Source organism: Pygoscelis adeliae, unplaced genomic scaffold (assembly GCF_000699105.1).
Source record: "Pygoscelis adeliae isolate BGI_AS28 unplaced genomic scaffold, ASM69910v1 Scaffold318, whole genome shotgun sequence".
Taxonomy (NCBI): domain Eukaryota; kingdom Metazoa; phylum Chordata; class Aves; order Sphenisciformes; family Spheniscidae; genus Pygoscelis; species Pygoscelis adeliae.
In genome coordinates this window covers 4,586,252-4,601,455 of record NW_008825430.1, presented here as the reverse complement: position 1 = coordinate 4,601,455, position 15,204 = coordinate 4,586,252, and the positions used below count along the sequence as shown (strand labels likewise).

Below are 15,204 nucleotides of genomic sequence, written 5' to 3'. Positions count from 1 at the left end.
GGACGGGCAGCCCAGCTTAGCACCGGAGCGCTGCGCAGGCAGCCTTGGTGAGCCTGGACAGGCAGGGCCTGAGGAGGCTGCTGGTCCCGGGGAGCTCAGGCCCGGCACCCTCCTCGCTGGACAGGGAAGAAATGCTCTGTGCGGGAACCCGCTGCTTCCCCAAGAGAGTTTTCCACCGGCGACAACCAGGCCCATCATAACTTGCAACTGCTAAATCAATTCCCTTGGCAAGGAGAGGTGCCAACCTAGAGCCTTTTTCCCCACATCCTCAGCCTGAAAGCGCGGGGCCCTCACGCCGTGCTGCCCTGTGGGGTTGCGACAAGCCTGGAGCAGCTCCCAGGAGCTCCCCTCCCTGCCCTGCCCTGCCCGGCCCGGCCGGGGGATATCCCTGCCTGCCCGCCGGGAGCGGGAACGGAGCGTGCTTTCTGTCCTGCGCAGGGAGGTTGGAGACAAGAGGCCAGACCTTGCCGTTCCAGCTGCTGAACAGGCTGTACTGCAGAGGAGCTAGCGGCCATTTTGCTTATAATTAACCCTTTCTTGCCTTCTGATTCATGGCCAAACGTCTCATCTGCATCAGAAATCTGCCGCCGACGGCCAGCATGGCACCCGGGCCCGTTCCCAGGAGGAGGCACAAAAAGCCCCAGGTTTCACCGGCTGAGCTCCTCAGGATCTCTGCCCAGCCTCCGGCAGTAGCTGGGTAGGGGTGAACGGACCAGGCCCTCGCGGCGTGGAGGGGAGGGCTGGGAACCCTCCTGCCACCTTTTCAAACTGAGTCATCTCCACGGGGGCGTTGCTTATTTTAATGGTATAAAAATGAAAAATAGAAAATGCGAACCAGCAGTTTCACATTCTGTGGTAACAGAATTCTCCCTCTGCAGACGTCTGTCAGAAAATGTCTGCCGTTGCAGTCTAGAGCCTGGCAATGTCTCAGCTGCAGAGAAGCCAGCCTCTATCCTCTACCTCTATTTTTTCCTTATTTGATCAAGTTTGACAAAGGCTGTGCCAGAAGCAGGGTTTAATGGTGACTCAAGCACACGTCAGCTCTACAGAGGTGCAGCACAGGCGTGTAGGCACTGAGGCAGCATTCAGGTCAAAACCAGCAAGCCCCGCATCACTGCAAGCATGGTTACTCACAGCTGAATTTCTTCTACCTCCACCTTACTTGGGATTTTGTTATGGGCACTTCTGGAGCACAAGAAAAGACATCTTAGAAGGATTTCTCCAAAAGCAAAAACTCATACCAGGCTAGAGGTTCAGCCAGTGTTTCAGCAGAGCTCTACCAAACGTTTACCACAAAAAGAGAGAGAGAAAGAGGAAATGCCTTGAAACAACACAACCAGAATTATCTGTAAGGTGCTCTGTGATCAAGGTGGTGTCCTAAGAACAAGGGGCCAGGTGCAACAAAGTCTCTAGGAGATAAAGGGGGGTAAAAAAAAAACCAACCAAAAAAAACCCCAGGTGCAGTTGAGGTCTTCGGCAAAAAATAGCAGATGAGTTAAAGGCTTGTGTAATTGCTCTTTAGACAGCAAATCAGGGCACGTTTCAGGAACTGCGAAAGAAAAGCCAATTCTGCTGCAGTGCCTGAGAGGCGAGGCACGGGGTCTTTGCCCTCTGGGGCACCTGGCACCCACGACTTTGCTCTGTTCACAGAAGCAGGAGGCGGCCAGTTGGCGGGTCAGAGTATTCTGTGGAAAGCAGCAAGGTACTTGCTGCGGTGCCTTGCAGTGCACATGCCATTAGTGCATCATTACGAGCATCACAGTTTAGAGCGATATATGTTTCTATTCCCAGTTAGATCTAGCATACTGGCTATTCAACCTATACTTGGTCAGAAATCATGTTTGAACTGCTAGTTCCAGGGCTTTTTCTGATTCAAAACTGACCATAAACATGTATATGGTGGGGTTTCGACCGCTGGATTTCTCATAGACTCTGTTGTGGACCTCTCAGCTGTGTCACTGCCTGCTGCAGCTGCCAGAAAGGCGGCACAAACCCTTGTACTTTCATTACACGCAAGAGTAGCACTCTACACACGTACCTGCAAACAAGTCAAGGCTGCCTGAAGGGAAGTTCATGCTTGGCAAAGAGAATTACAAATTTGATTCTAGCAGCACTAAGCAAACTGTTTGCCTAATCAGATGAGGGGGTCACACAAGTTACCAAAGGATCCAAAAAGAGAAGTTCCTGACCTATACCCTAACCAGAATTCTTCAGGGTATGTTGTTGAGATGTGTTTCAATCCTGACAGGGTGAAAACCAGGTGCTGTATTCAGGTTGGCAAAGCCGTGTGCCATGCACGGGGGGTACAGACAGACCCAGTCCTCCCGCTTCTGCCTTCCCAAGCACAGCTCGCTCAGGGCAGGGCAGGACTGCAGGACCTCTAACACCTTGCACACCGTCTGCGCGACCAAAAGCAGAACAGCTACACAGTCTGCACTCCAAAAAAAAGCACTCATAAAAAGAAAGGACTTTTTCCTCTGCCCACTCGGAAATGAAGAGATCAAGTGAGAAATCCTGACTCAAGTAAAAAGAGTAGGACTTTGCCACTGATTTCAACAGGCCCAGCTTTTCACCTCAAGAGTCTGCTCTGCTGTTGAGTAAGGAGATAAGCTGCCAGCAGCAACAGTCTGGCCTCTGAAATCTGGAGGGGTTTGTTGGCTGATTGCAGAAGCAGCAAATGCACAGCTCACCCACAGTGCAGATGTAACTTGCATGCCTCCCGCTTTCAGAAAAGCTGAGGGCTCTGTGTTGTTTATTGTGCAATAGGAAGACATTAATAATCATGCCTGAAGATGTTTAAGAATGGAGATAAAATTCTCTGTTTTCATGGATTATCAGTTTGTCAAAGGGGATGCTGGCAGACAGAGGCTTTACTGGGATGAGGTTTGCATTTCAATGAGCAATCTGCACAGAGAGCTTTCAGCTCCCCCACGCATTAGATCCAGGCAGAAGCAGATCTGTGCTGAAGCATCCTTCCAAGATGCCCTGCAGTGCTCAGAGAGGTCTGACTCCAGCCATGTCACGGTCAAGGCTAGAAATGATAGACGGCCTTAACTGCAGAAGATGCTGCGCTGCAGGTTGAGTAATCGAGGTTTTAGAAAAGCACGCTGAAAACGACCATATTTCCTGCTATTTATAAAATGCCGCAAAAGTACAAGCTGGAGGCACCGGCACAATGCTTAAACCTCAGCGCTCCCTCAGACCCAAGGTGCTCAGATCCTTTCATGAAGAGAATGGTAGAAGCACTCAATCCAGCCACCTTGAAAGGACTTCAGGGGCTTTGCTGGGAGCTGGAGCCAACCCCAAGCACCCAGGCAAAGACAAAGAGAGCAAACGCGTAGGCAAGCAGCGTCTCACCTCGTGGGGGCTGCGCTGGGCCCCACACAGACAAACCTTGCTGCAAGCATGCTGCTGATTGTCTAAACCAGTGGCAATTACAAGGGAACCCAGAGTGGCAGTTCTGTCCCTCCCGACCTCTCTCCAGCACCGTCCTTCTCCCATCACACTCCTCTACCCTGCAGCCAGCCTACAAGGCAGGTAAAGCACCTTCCTTGGCTTGCCAGACAAGCCTAACGAAGGGCTTTTCTTTTAGCAGTATTCCCTTGCTGTTCATTAGCCTTGCACGATGCCTGGGAGTGGAATACTCTGAATTAGGTGCTTTTCAAGAGGCAGTAGTACTAGTATGAAAGTTTGCACAGATCTGAACTTAAAAACAATGCTCAGCATGAAAAAGAGATTATCACCCCTTCACATTTTCAAGACTCTTTCTGCAAGCACAGGGGCTAGAAACATCCCTCCTTCCTCATCTCCCTTTAGAAAAATACTTAGGTTTCCCTGAACTATTGTGCATCAAGCAGCTGCCTCTTTGCCAAGCTACCAAGTATCCTGACACTCACGATGGAGTCTCAAGAGCTGATAAAGCTGCCTGTGCATGTGGTTGAGGAGGCTCTGGGAGATGAAAGGCAAGCCACATCGCTGCTTTGGGCCTTATTTCTACCCTCCACAAGACTCGCACAAGAGACAATGTGGGCTGCATAAATTCTCATGGCCCTGAGGACCTCAGTGCAGGAGCCTGCTGACAGCAAAATCAGATTCTTCTTGTATACAGCACTAACCCTCTGCCACGCCTTAAAACAGACCTGAAAATGCCAGCAGACACACTGATACAGTCACAAGACAAAACACCGGCTGCTCTCGATTTGCTCTCCAGGATGCAGCCACCAGGCTGTACATGCAGGGAGCATCTGCTGTGTGTGCAGGGAGTGCCATCGGCTCGGGCACACGCACACACAAACACACACACACACCCTTCGTACGCACACATGCTCACCAGCTACAGCCTTACACCGTAAACACAAGCTGCTGCTCAAGTGCAATGCTTGGCTGAGCTCCCTTCCACCTCTATGGCACTCGAGTAGTTCAGAAACAAGCAGATTGCTGGGATAAAAGCAACCAGCCATTATTTCTTCTGCTGCAGACCTGCTCCCACAGGTTTCATACCTGATGTTCCCACAGGGCCCCCACGTGCGATAAAGACATGCATGTAAGGAGGGAAGCATCGTTATCCCCATTTCTTAGGTAAAGGAACTCAACGCTTTGCACATACCGTGCAGATTTCATTCTCTGCAGCAGAAAGGCAGGAGTTCAGCCCCAGGCTCCTCCTGCCTCACGCCAACTCTTCTCGCTGCAGATTCGGCCCATTTCTTCTTGTGCGATCCACCACGGACCTGGGGAGCAGGTCCTTTTGTATGGCCCTGACTTCACACTTGAAGCCTGTTCTCTCCCTCTTTAATTCTTTGTCATTTGGGCTGGATAACCCTTATTTCAGTTGTTCCATACAGAACATGGGGTGGGGAAGTAGTGCTGTTATTGCTTCTGCTGGGGTTTGCCACTATTATTTTTGCTGCTTTTCTCTAGTGTGATCCACTACTTTCTTCAAGCAGAGCGTGCAAAACCCAGACCCAGAATTTCAGCTGTAGCTGCACCTCTGCTGAACATGGCCGGAGAATCACTTGGCTGGGTCTTACCGGCTACACTGCTGTTTGTCTGAGCCAGCGTGACAGTCCCCTTGCATAGTCCCCAGCTATGTAATGCGAATGTACAGTTTCACTGCATCTAGGCAAGGCAAAGGCAGCCGGGAACTCAGGGAGGCAAGTGCGTGGGGCACTACCTGATTGTATCCCCGTTTCTCTCCGTGTCCATTTCTACATGGCAGGGGAAGAGGAGGTTTGAAAAGCATTTCCCTTTGCAAGCCACCGGGTCCTGAAAGCCCCCCAGCAAGCACAGCCCCAGCACAGTTGCCTGCACCAAACAAAGGGCAGCGATGGCTGCAGCTGCAAACAATGTTTGGAGGCAGCAGAGCCCGCATGCATTTGACAGACAAAACCTTAATAGACTAAGCACGCAGTGTGGGTTGACACAGCTGCCACCCTCTCGCTGTCTCTCTGCTCTCCACAAAAACGCACAGTTTGTGCTTTGCTGCCCAGGCCGGAGGAGATGCACTGCTGGCCAGGCTACACGCCTTCCCTCGCCTCGGCTGAGCTGCCACAGAGCAAAGGGTCGAGGTTTAACCTGCCCCTCTTCACCTCCCCTCGCTGCCCAGGGGCAGGGCTTGCCCTCCCCAGTTAACACCGATCATCAGCGCTGGTTCGACACTACTGGTACACAGCCAGCCTTCACAGATGGCCGCGGAGCGGAGTTTTCAATACAAGAAACAGTTGAAACAACAAAAACCCTGCCGAGGCTGATTCAGCTCGTGAGCCTGCATCCCATTAAGCAAGTCATTTTTTCCAGTAGTTTGGCGCAGGAACCGCATGGTTGGGTACGGCTTCCCGGGCAGCGGCTGGCCACACTGAATCACCTCTCCCAGCCAGGCTGCTGGCAGCCAACTTACTCCAAACTGGACCAGGGTTGCTCCTTCTACACTAGGAAACAAGTCCATGCGAAAACAAGTCCTTGTGACAAGGACTTCCAGCCAATTTTATACTGAAGCCACACTGGCAATCCAGCGTGTTTCATCCACTAGCAGCCCACTCAAGAGCACGCTACTGCATTTTGAGAGAGTGATTCTGGCCGATGGAGACCTGCCCAATGCAAAAAGGAGGGAGTTTCTTAACATCCCCAGCTGGCACCTCCCAACATCTCGCAGGCACCTCTGGAAAACAACAGAGGTGGCTGTGACGCTTTGCGGGGTACAAGGGGCGGCACAGCTCCCGAGGAGTAGAAAGGAGGCAGACACCGGCTGCAGCTCTTGCACACAAACCATTGCAACCCAGAGCCAGGGCAGACAGGTTAAAACCACCTTTCCCTCCTTTGCATCATGTCTCAGGCTTACTCGCACTGTCTCGCAGACAACTTCACACAAATCTTGTCCCTTTGAGACATCCTAATTCAGAGTACCAAAAAATTCTCAAAACCTACAGCTGGTGGAACAGCTCTACAACTGTGTTTTTGCTGTTCATGAAGGGATGCAGTCTCCAGACAGGATGTGGTTTGTGCCATTCTGTGTGTCATCCACAGAAGATGCTAGACTGAAACAGTCTTCAGCTGGGAGATTTCAAGCAGGACTTAAAAAAAAAATTTATTTTTTTTTTTAAGGTGGGTAGATATCCCCAGGGACTCACAAAGATCCCATAGTAAATTAGGAATGAAATTCCCATCCAAAAGGATAGGTGATAGAAACTGAATGTAACTGCATCTTTAAGTGATCGGCTGCCGTTGAAAACATGTCCTTTAGTCACTTAGCTCAAGCCACAGTTGCTTTTAATTTAGCTTGGGAGGCTCTAACTCAAGGAACAGCTCAAAATTAGTACTGACACATACACTGCTCTCTGAAGTAAGACACACTGAATTGTGAGTTTTAGTAACAATAGGATAAATATTAACTGGCTAACCATTTTGCAATTGTTAAGCAAAGTCTAGAGATATGGGAGTTTGCTTAACAAAACAGTTCAGAGGAGTTTGCCATAGCCCTGGACACACTTTCAAGTAAAAGTCATAACCAGGTTGCGCTGGAAACACATGAAGAAGATGATGCTAGCATTACCAAACGGAGGATTTGACCTCTGGAGCAGACTGATGAATGGTTTTGGATTGAAAATGAAGGCTCTTACCCACTGTGCAAACACCTACTTGTTGGAAACATGAGGAGTCATGTAACTGATTGTGCCAAATCCGATAGAGATCACGGAGCTGATCCAGAGACACAGACACATGCAGGATCCTTTCTGTGCTCTGACGCAGTTTCAAATGTTGACCATGAAGCTTTGGATGACCCTTGGGTGTTTCACCAACTACTAACCTTTAGAGAAGCACAAAATGTCCCGCTCACTTTCGTGGGGCTCAGCCTCTATACCTAGAGATTTCTGCTGCTTTTTTCTATTTTCTTTTACATTTGACAGTTATCAAAAGAAGATACTTATTTAACAGTATGAAGCAATGAGCACCCATGTTATGGATGTTACAGGCATTTCTGTTGCAGGCAACTTCTGTACAGGCAGAGTTTTCCCGAAAGCACCATCAACAGCCCAGTGCTGCACTCAGGTACCCATGTTCACTTGTCGTTGCCTTCCCTGGCAACTGTGCAGTATCCATGCCACAGCAAAAATCGGCCTTAGCCCCTCGTTAAACACTGTGTTCGGCTGCATTTTGTTTTTGCCAGATTACAATGTTTTGAATTTGGATGAATGAGTATCACGTTACAGGATAGGATCTGATCTAGATAATCTGAAGCCAAAGCAGCACTAATCTTGCACCGAATCCATGTCAACACACTTACTCATGTCTCCCGGGTTAGGGAACGCAGCACTTTCCCTTCAGCCTGAGGTTGGACCAAAAATACCAAAGAGACGCTGGCAGAAACTGTAATTATAAATGAAGACATCATGAAACCAGCCCTGCATAAAACCAAGATCATGCTCCAGCCGTGAGCTGGCTGCTGCGTTAGAATTACTGAGTAAAACAAGTACAAAATTTATCGGTATCACTGGGAGACATTACCTTTGTTTCATACCCCTACCACAAACCATTATAATGAAGGTATAAAGTGTTACAGTAAAATAAAACTTGGCAAGCCATACACACACAGGATTTTTTACTTAAAGAAATTTAAAACTTGGTTTTGCCAATTTCCTGGTACAGGATAGGATGTTTTTAGCCCACGTAAAAATGCACATTTTTCATTAGGTATGAACTACATGATATTAAAACACTGACACAAAAACTGGATCACCTCAGATATTTTTCTTCCTTTGGGCTAAGTATGTATTTTGGAGACAGTCCATTGGCTATCCGGTAAACAGTATACTTCACAAAATGACCCGTTTCCTCCCCGTGCGGCCAGACCATTTAAAGGAGATGTTCATTCGCTTCCTGTAAGTAACACTTGTGGAAGAATTTTCCACTGCGAAGCAGGTCAAGAGCCAGCAAAAAGCCCCGGAGCTCTGTGCAAAACCCGCGTGGCGGAGGAAGTCGGGGAAAGCCCACACCGAAGCAGCGGAGATGGGAAAGCTGGAACGGCAGCGCCTGCCCAGCACTGGCCGGATACGTTTTGCCTGATGGAAGGCAGTAGGAAAAGTGTAACAACAAGGTATTAAGAGAATGACATTTTTTCCTAAAGCCCAAAGGCACCAGACTGCATAATTGCAGAGTACCTCCTATAGCAGCAGACTTTGAGACCTGAATCCCAGAAATATGCAGTGTCCGGTGCCCTGTGCCGTTACGCCAGGCAAACTCTTGCGCCTGCTGCTCTCTCCCCCCAGCAGTCCTCCCAAGTCCGGTTTACTCTGTGGGGCCATTTGCACCCATTAGTTTCTGCAGGGTTATGTTCACATTAAAGAAAAAAAACCAACCTCAAATCCTTCCAGCTTTCAAGTGTTACAATACTAACGAGCGAGGGCTTCCGGCACAAGAGCAAAGGCTATGGTCTTAACAGCACTCTAAGAAGAAGAGAACCACCATAGTGGGTCAGATTGGATCAGACCAACAGTCAATCTAGCCTAACCCTGTTTCTGACACTGGTCAATACGGGACGCCAAGGAAAGAGCAGGAGAAGAGGATGAAATCAGGAGGAATTCAGTGGCAGCTTTCATCATTCCCTTGGAGATGATGCAGAAGGCCAGGACTGGACCACAGATGAAGGTACACAAAAGAAGAGCGTTATCTATGGAGCTAGTCAAATCCTCCATTCTCACCTTGCCTGTATCCAATGCTCTTCTTGTCACAGACAGCAAGGCACCTGCAGCTCACTTTCCTTGTGTCTTTGAGGCATAACTTGCCTCAAAGCACCAGTGTATTTGGGAGGTACCCAACCTACTGAGAATGCACTTGTACAGACTGCAAAAGTGCAAAATGCCTGACATACCAAATGCATCAGATTTAATACCTATAGCCTGTCTCTGCCAGAAAGGTACAAGAGGTCCAAAGCAGCCAGAAAACACTGAAACCCAGGTGAGCACTTGCATATCCTGGATTTCCAGACATCCAGGAATCCCCAAAAATGTGCAAAATGTCCAGCTTCCCCTCAGATAAAACTTGTGTGTGGAAGAAAGGACATGTCTAGAGGGAAGCCTCCTGCTTAGGGCGGGGGTAGAATCTCATTATTAGACCTGACTGAAAAACGTCCAGCAGACGTTGAACAATATGACTTCATAGCTCTTTGCCCATTTGTCTCGCACTTGGCTCGAAATGAGCCAAGACTTGAAGCCAATCTGAGGTACTGGGAAGAGTGACAAGTGGGTGCTATTGTGAGAAAGCTTAGCAGCACTGCAAAATCCAACAGTACTCCTAAATCGCAGATGGAATTGGACAATTACAGCTTTGTACTTTCAACCAAGGACACCACACCTTGTCTTAAGATTCTTCAGAATGCTTTCTTCTGTCCCCAAGAACGTTCTTTGTCTGCCATGGCAGCTGATTTTCCTCCACGAGCTGATCTCATGCAAGCTGTAGCCTCACTGGGGGTTGTGATGTGGTCAAACATAATGAAGAACAGCCACAGCAATCTCTCATTGTGATCTTACTGGCATTTGGGCGAAGATCTCCATGCCAGTTCAGCTAGTGGCTGATGGGGATGCTAAAAAGTAACACAGCTTCTAGAGTCACTGATGTGAGAAGGAGCTGGTAGGTACTTTTACAACATTTTGAGGAGATGAATGCTGCCTATTAACGTCATCCTTTTCTGAAGAAACAATGTAAATAAAGATAAACAGTCATATAATAAAAGACAAGAAAGCAGCAGTCTTAAAAGCTACTTGTATTCAGCTGTAGTCACTGTTTAACATCAAAGCTCTTTTGCAGCTTTGTTATCTCAAACCCAGAGAGGTAAATAATATGTTGTGCTATAGCTATAGGACAAACATGGGATATTATATTTTCATTTAAAGATATAATCTTGAATGCTTATGAGGTGTTACTTACTTACAAGGAGAAAAGCATGCACAATAAAGAAAGCCATATGTTACAAATAATAAATAAAGGAAATATAGCAGAAGTGTTAGCAAAGACTCACATCACTACAAGAAAAAGGACTTAAATCTTGAAGTCATTTCTGAAAGACTCTTAGAAGCGTGCATATGTACAAATGCATCTGATCGTTCAGGAATCCTATTCTTGGACGGCCTTTTCCAAGTATAATTTTTTCTATGTAGTGTCTTCTGAGTAGCATCCTTCTAGATTTCTTTAACAAAAATCTTAAAGCCTCTGAAAGATGTATACTTTTGGAGATAATCCAGCTTTTTTGATCATCACAGTCAAAGGAAAATAAAAACAGAGCCTATCAATGTCTGATTTAGGTAAGAATTAATCAACCTCACATTCACTGTACAGGTGAGTTTTATCACTTCTTTTATTTAGACCACTGTTGCCTAGCTTATTCACTCATATTGCCTTCTGGAAGAAGGCTAATCTGGAATATTTTTACAAAAATGCAGTGTTTACACAGGGCTTCTTGATACAGTCTTTGAACCCACAGAATCCAGCTGGATCTCTGCTATCTGTGACATTTGCCATATGTAGTTTTAGAGACTAACATCAATAAAAGTAACCTGCAGTTCTCAGCATCTTGCATGGCCCTAGCTGAGTTGAAGGGCTTTGTCAGCTGGCATAGCTTCAAAGCACTGTTAGAACAACTTTATACCAAAACAAGCTAATTACCACAGTCTGCATCCAAGATGGGCTGTCATATATTATGATATTGTCAAGGAAAAAACAGTGGCGTATCTAAAGATCTGAAGAAATTCCCAAACTAATCACTGCTGTATACACCCAGTGTGTTGGTTTTGGCTGGGATAGAGTTAATTTTCTTCGCAGTAGCTGGTACGGGGCTGTGGTTTGGATTTGTGCTGGAAACAGTGTTGATAACCCAGGGATGTTTCCGTTATTGCTGAGCAGTGCTGACACACAGTCAAGGCCTTTTCTGCCTCTCACCCCACCCCACCAGCGAGCAGGCTGGGGGGGGCACGAGAAGCTGGGAGACGTCATGCTCAGCATAGAAAGCCGGGGGCAGAAGAAGGAGGAAGGGGGGGACGTTGGGAGTGATGGCGTTTGTCTTCCCAAGTCACCGTTAGGCGTGATGGAGCCCTGCTGTCCTGGGGATGGCTGAACACCTGCCTGCCCATGGGAAGGAGTGAAGGAATTCCTTGTTTTGCTTTGCTTGCGTGCGCGGCTTTTGCTTTACCTATTGAACTGTCTTTATCTCAACCCACGAGTTTCCTAACTTTTACCCTTCTGATTCTCTCCCCCATCCCACCGGGGGGGAGGGAGGGAGCGGCTGGGTGGTGCTCTGTTGCCGGCTGGGGTTAAACCACAACACCCAGTTACATAGCAGAACATTAAAACACTATGGTATTTCAAAGCCAAAAAAAAGAGTTCAGAAAAAGAAAACCACTAAATATCTAACACTATGAAAATTCATCATGAGGGATCAAAAGCAGCTTTAAATTTGACGCCACTTCACTGTCCTCCCACACACCCACCAAGCACCAGCAGCCCCTTCATGGCCAGCCATTTTCCCAGACCCCACCCACCAACATTTTTATATGCCCGTCTTGAAATAGCCTCCTCTTGCATCAGATGGAAAAGCTGCACTACCAACCACACAGAAGTCACAGTCCTTCCTATTTTGGTCTACATACCTCCAGAAGAAGCGGCAGCAAGAGCTGGAGAGCCTTGTCTGACTGCAGCACTTGCCATTGACTGCCACATCTTTTGTCTTCCAGCCCGCTTACTCTTCACCAGGTAAGGCTCACGAAGCACACTGCAAGAGACACATTTCCCAAAAATACATAAGCTCCGCAGTAGAGGTAGTTACAAATATCTCATGTAGCACACTTCCTGATGAGGGCAGTGATAGGAAGTCATAGCTCAGATTATTTGTGAAAAATTATGAACTTCCAGATCAGAGCTTTCTATTTGTTCTTAAACTTCAACATCAGCATACACTGATGCATACTTATAAGCTGACTTTAGTATTCAGTAAGAACAACACATTTATTCTTTTCACCAGGAAAAAAAAAATCCATTCACAAAGACTCGGTTTAACCAATTTCATTGATAGCTGTGAAGCATTTCAGTAGTTTTAAGACTGCTAGCCACATCCTGAAGCCAAAGCCAATGTTGCTTCCACAGAGAACGGAGTGTAAGACAGAAGAGCCCTCTGCAATCATTCACCTTGATTTCCCCAGGCCACAGGACTTGCTTCATAGTTTCAGTTTGAAGGTTCAAACTTGCATGTCCATTTATCTCTTACACTTAATTTTTAACCAGGCTTTATAGCAGATGCCCCTGCTCTGAGGATGGGTGAAATCAGAAGGTCCAGGCTGGTGTGGTAAGCTATCCTAACAGCTCTCCATGGATAGCTTTACATTTAAAATGATGCAAAAATGACTGGATCTCTAACACCTGCTCTCTGAGCAAAAAGGATAGTGTCTGATCCTGACATTTGGATAGTTTTGTAATGGGCAAAAAGACCTTATGATAGAGGTTCCACCCTCATGCTCAAGTATCTTACACCAAAGGGCACTGCCAGGGGACAGCTAATAGGATCCCTGGCCAAGTTCATAAGGCATTTTGTATTCTTTGCAGGCAGAGATCAAGGGTCTCATGCTCTGCAACTCCCTTTGTCCTGTGGCCAAGGCTTTGCTGAGGGAACACAATGCCAGCTATAGCTATCAAGTGTAGTATTTGCCTCAAGAAAATTCCCTTTAGGGGAGTTATTTGCCACAGCACATGGGAACCAGCACTGGGGGAAGACAAAATCTCTCTCATTTATTCTGAATTCAGCCCTGACCATCCACATTCAAGAATCAAACTTGAGTTGGCAGTTTGGTTGATGATACACAGCTCTAGTCAAAGCACATCGGCTCTCTACAGGGCTATTAAAAATAAATCCCATACAAACAGAATTAGAAAAAAGCCACCACCATGTCTAACCAGCAAAAAAATCAGACAGGATTTGGGTTTCCTCACCAGGGCACAGATATCTATCTTTAGAAAATACCAACTTCTCAGCTGTTTGACCATCCAGGGTTTTTTATTTCAGTGGAGAGAAAAGATTCGGGATATTTTCAAGTCTCCTGGTGCGTTTCTGTAGCAAGCGGGACATCCTGCCTGCTTTGTATTTCTGTTTCCCTTTGTTTGCTTCAGGTTACACAGATTAGCATTGCCAGCAGCTTATTTGCAACACTGACTGAAGATCATCACTGTAGGGACACCGAGAGAAAAGGGATCCTCTGCAGCTGTCAACAGCCATAACATAACCACTCTGGAGTTATTACAACTTTCAGCATAAGCAGAGCGCAGCAGGAACACTGCTTGTTCTAACAGACCATGTCCACGGGTCGTTATTTACAAAATATGTGGTAGCTCAGGCTGGGGACTGAAGACTCCACCATTTGTCAACTGTTGTTGAAAATTATCTTACCAATTCTTAAGTCTTCTGCATTTGAGCAGAGACAAACATTACTACAAAGGACTTATTCCAATGAACTTATTTATGCAACTGTCTTATTTAATGGTCATTAACTTTCATAAAATTAATACATATACAATTTTAATCCGTGGAATCCAGCCTCATAAATCCAACGGGATCGACTCATTGAGAGCAAGGAGCAAGTTTAAAATTGGTATTAAGAAGCAGATGATGAAGCAGCAGCACCCCAGCCCCAACCACGCTATGCAGGAAGAAATACTGAAATCCACCATTCTCTTCTTTGCACTGCCTCTAAATGTCTCTGTCTTCCTCTGCTCACTAACCTTTCCATCCATGTTTACTCCCAAATGAAATAGATTTAAGTATACCTCCTATTAAAATGAGGCAGGAGTGAAATTGGTAAAAATTTCACTTTTTTTTTTTAAATTTATTTTCAGGTCACCCATCAAAGCAACAAAGCAGCTCTGTGAAAATTTAATTTTACTTTAAAATCTAAAATCAGTGAGTGGACTTATTTACAAGGAATGTGCAAAGTCTTTTTTCCCAGCATGCTAAAGGAACTCGGTAGCAGCAGCCAGGTTCTTTGCACTAATTTTCTTCCTGAGAGTTACCAATTAACCCCAGAGGTTCTCTCTTTCTTTGGGAAAGTTAATTCAAATCAAGGAATACCACAGTTTTAAAGTGAAATAGCTATTTTGGATGAACGCTACAGAGACTGCTGTTCTAGAGCAAAAATGCCTTTGGAAATACATTAAGCTAATCCACAATAAAAACCCACTCAATCTGGAATATGTTTATAAGGCAAGTTAATCAGAAATAGTTTTAGTGGGACGGCCATTCCAGAATAACTCTTTGAACTCCTGCTACAGCTGTGATTACCTTTTTCCCTCTCTTTTTTCTGCGGCTCTGTCTCCTTCAAGCATACACAATACGCGCATGAACAGCACCCAACAAATCCTTTCCACCAACATGCCCTGATTTTCCTGCGGTGATGTGTGTTAGGTGGGGGGATCAACTACTGCTTCACACAGGACTTTAACTGTTTCTGACAACCTTCTGAATGGGCAATGCCATCCCGCCCAGCAGGGTTTCTCTGGAGCCCCAGCAGTAGCAGTGTCCCAGCTTTAACAGAAGGAAACAGAGATATCGGAAACTCAACTTAGATAAAGTGACACAACAAATTGATGTCAAACAGGATTAGCACCTTCGTATCTTGGTTGCTCGGTAAATACTTTAAATCAACAAGTTACTTGCCTTAATTCCCGTCCCTCTGAAGA

At 46.5% G+C, this 15,204-nt stretch overlaps 1 protein-coding gene across 2 annotated transcripts in view; it reads right to left on the bottom strand.

Moving 5' to 3' along the window:
* The window catches only part of MAPK6 (mitogen-activated protein kinase 6), a 61,493-nt gene extending 49,300 nt beyond the window's left edge, over positions 1–12,193 (bottom strand). The window contains exon 1 of one of the 2 annotated variants that reach the window (XM_009330965.1): positions 12,132–12,193. The gene's annotated coding sequence lies outside the window, so the exon portion shown is untranslated. Of the gene's footprint in view, positions 1–1,134; positions 1,160–12,131 lie in introns of those variants that run through there. The other variant, XM_009330966.1, reaches the window with a different exon arrangement.
* Between the last annotated feature and the right edge of the window lie 3,011 nt (positions 12,194–15,204).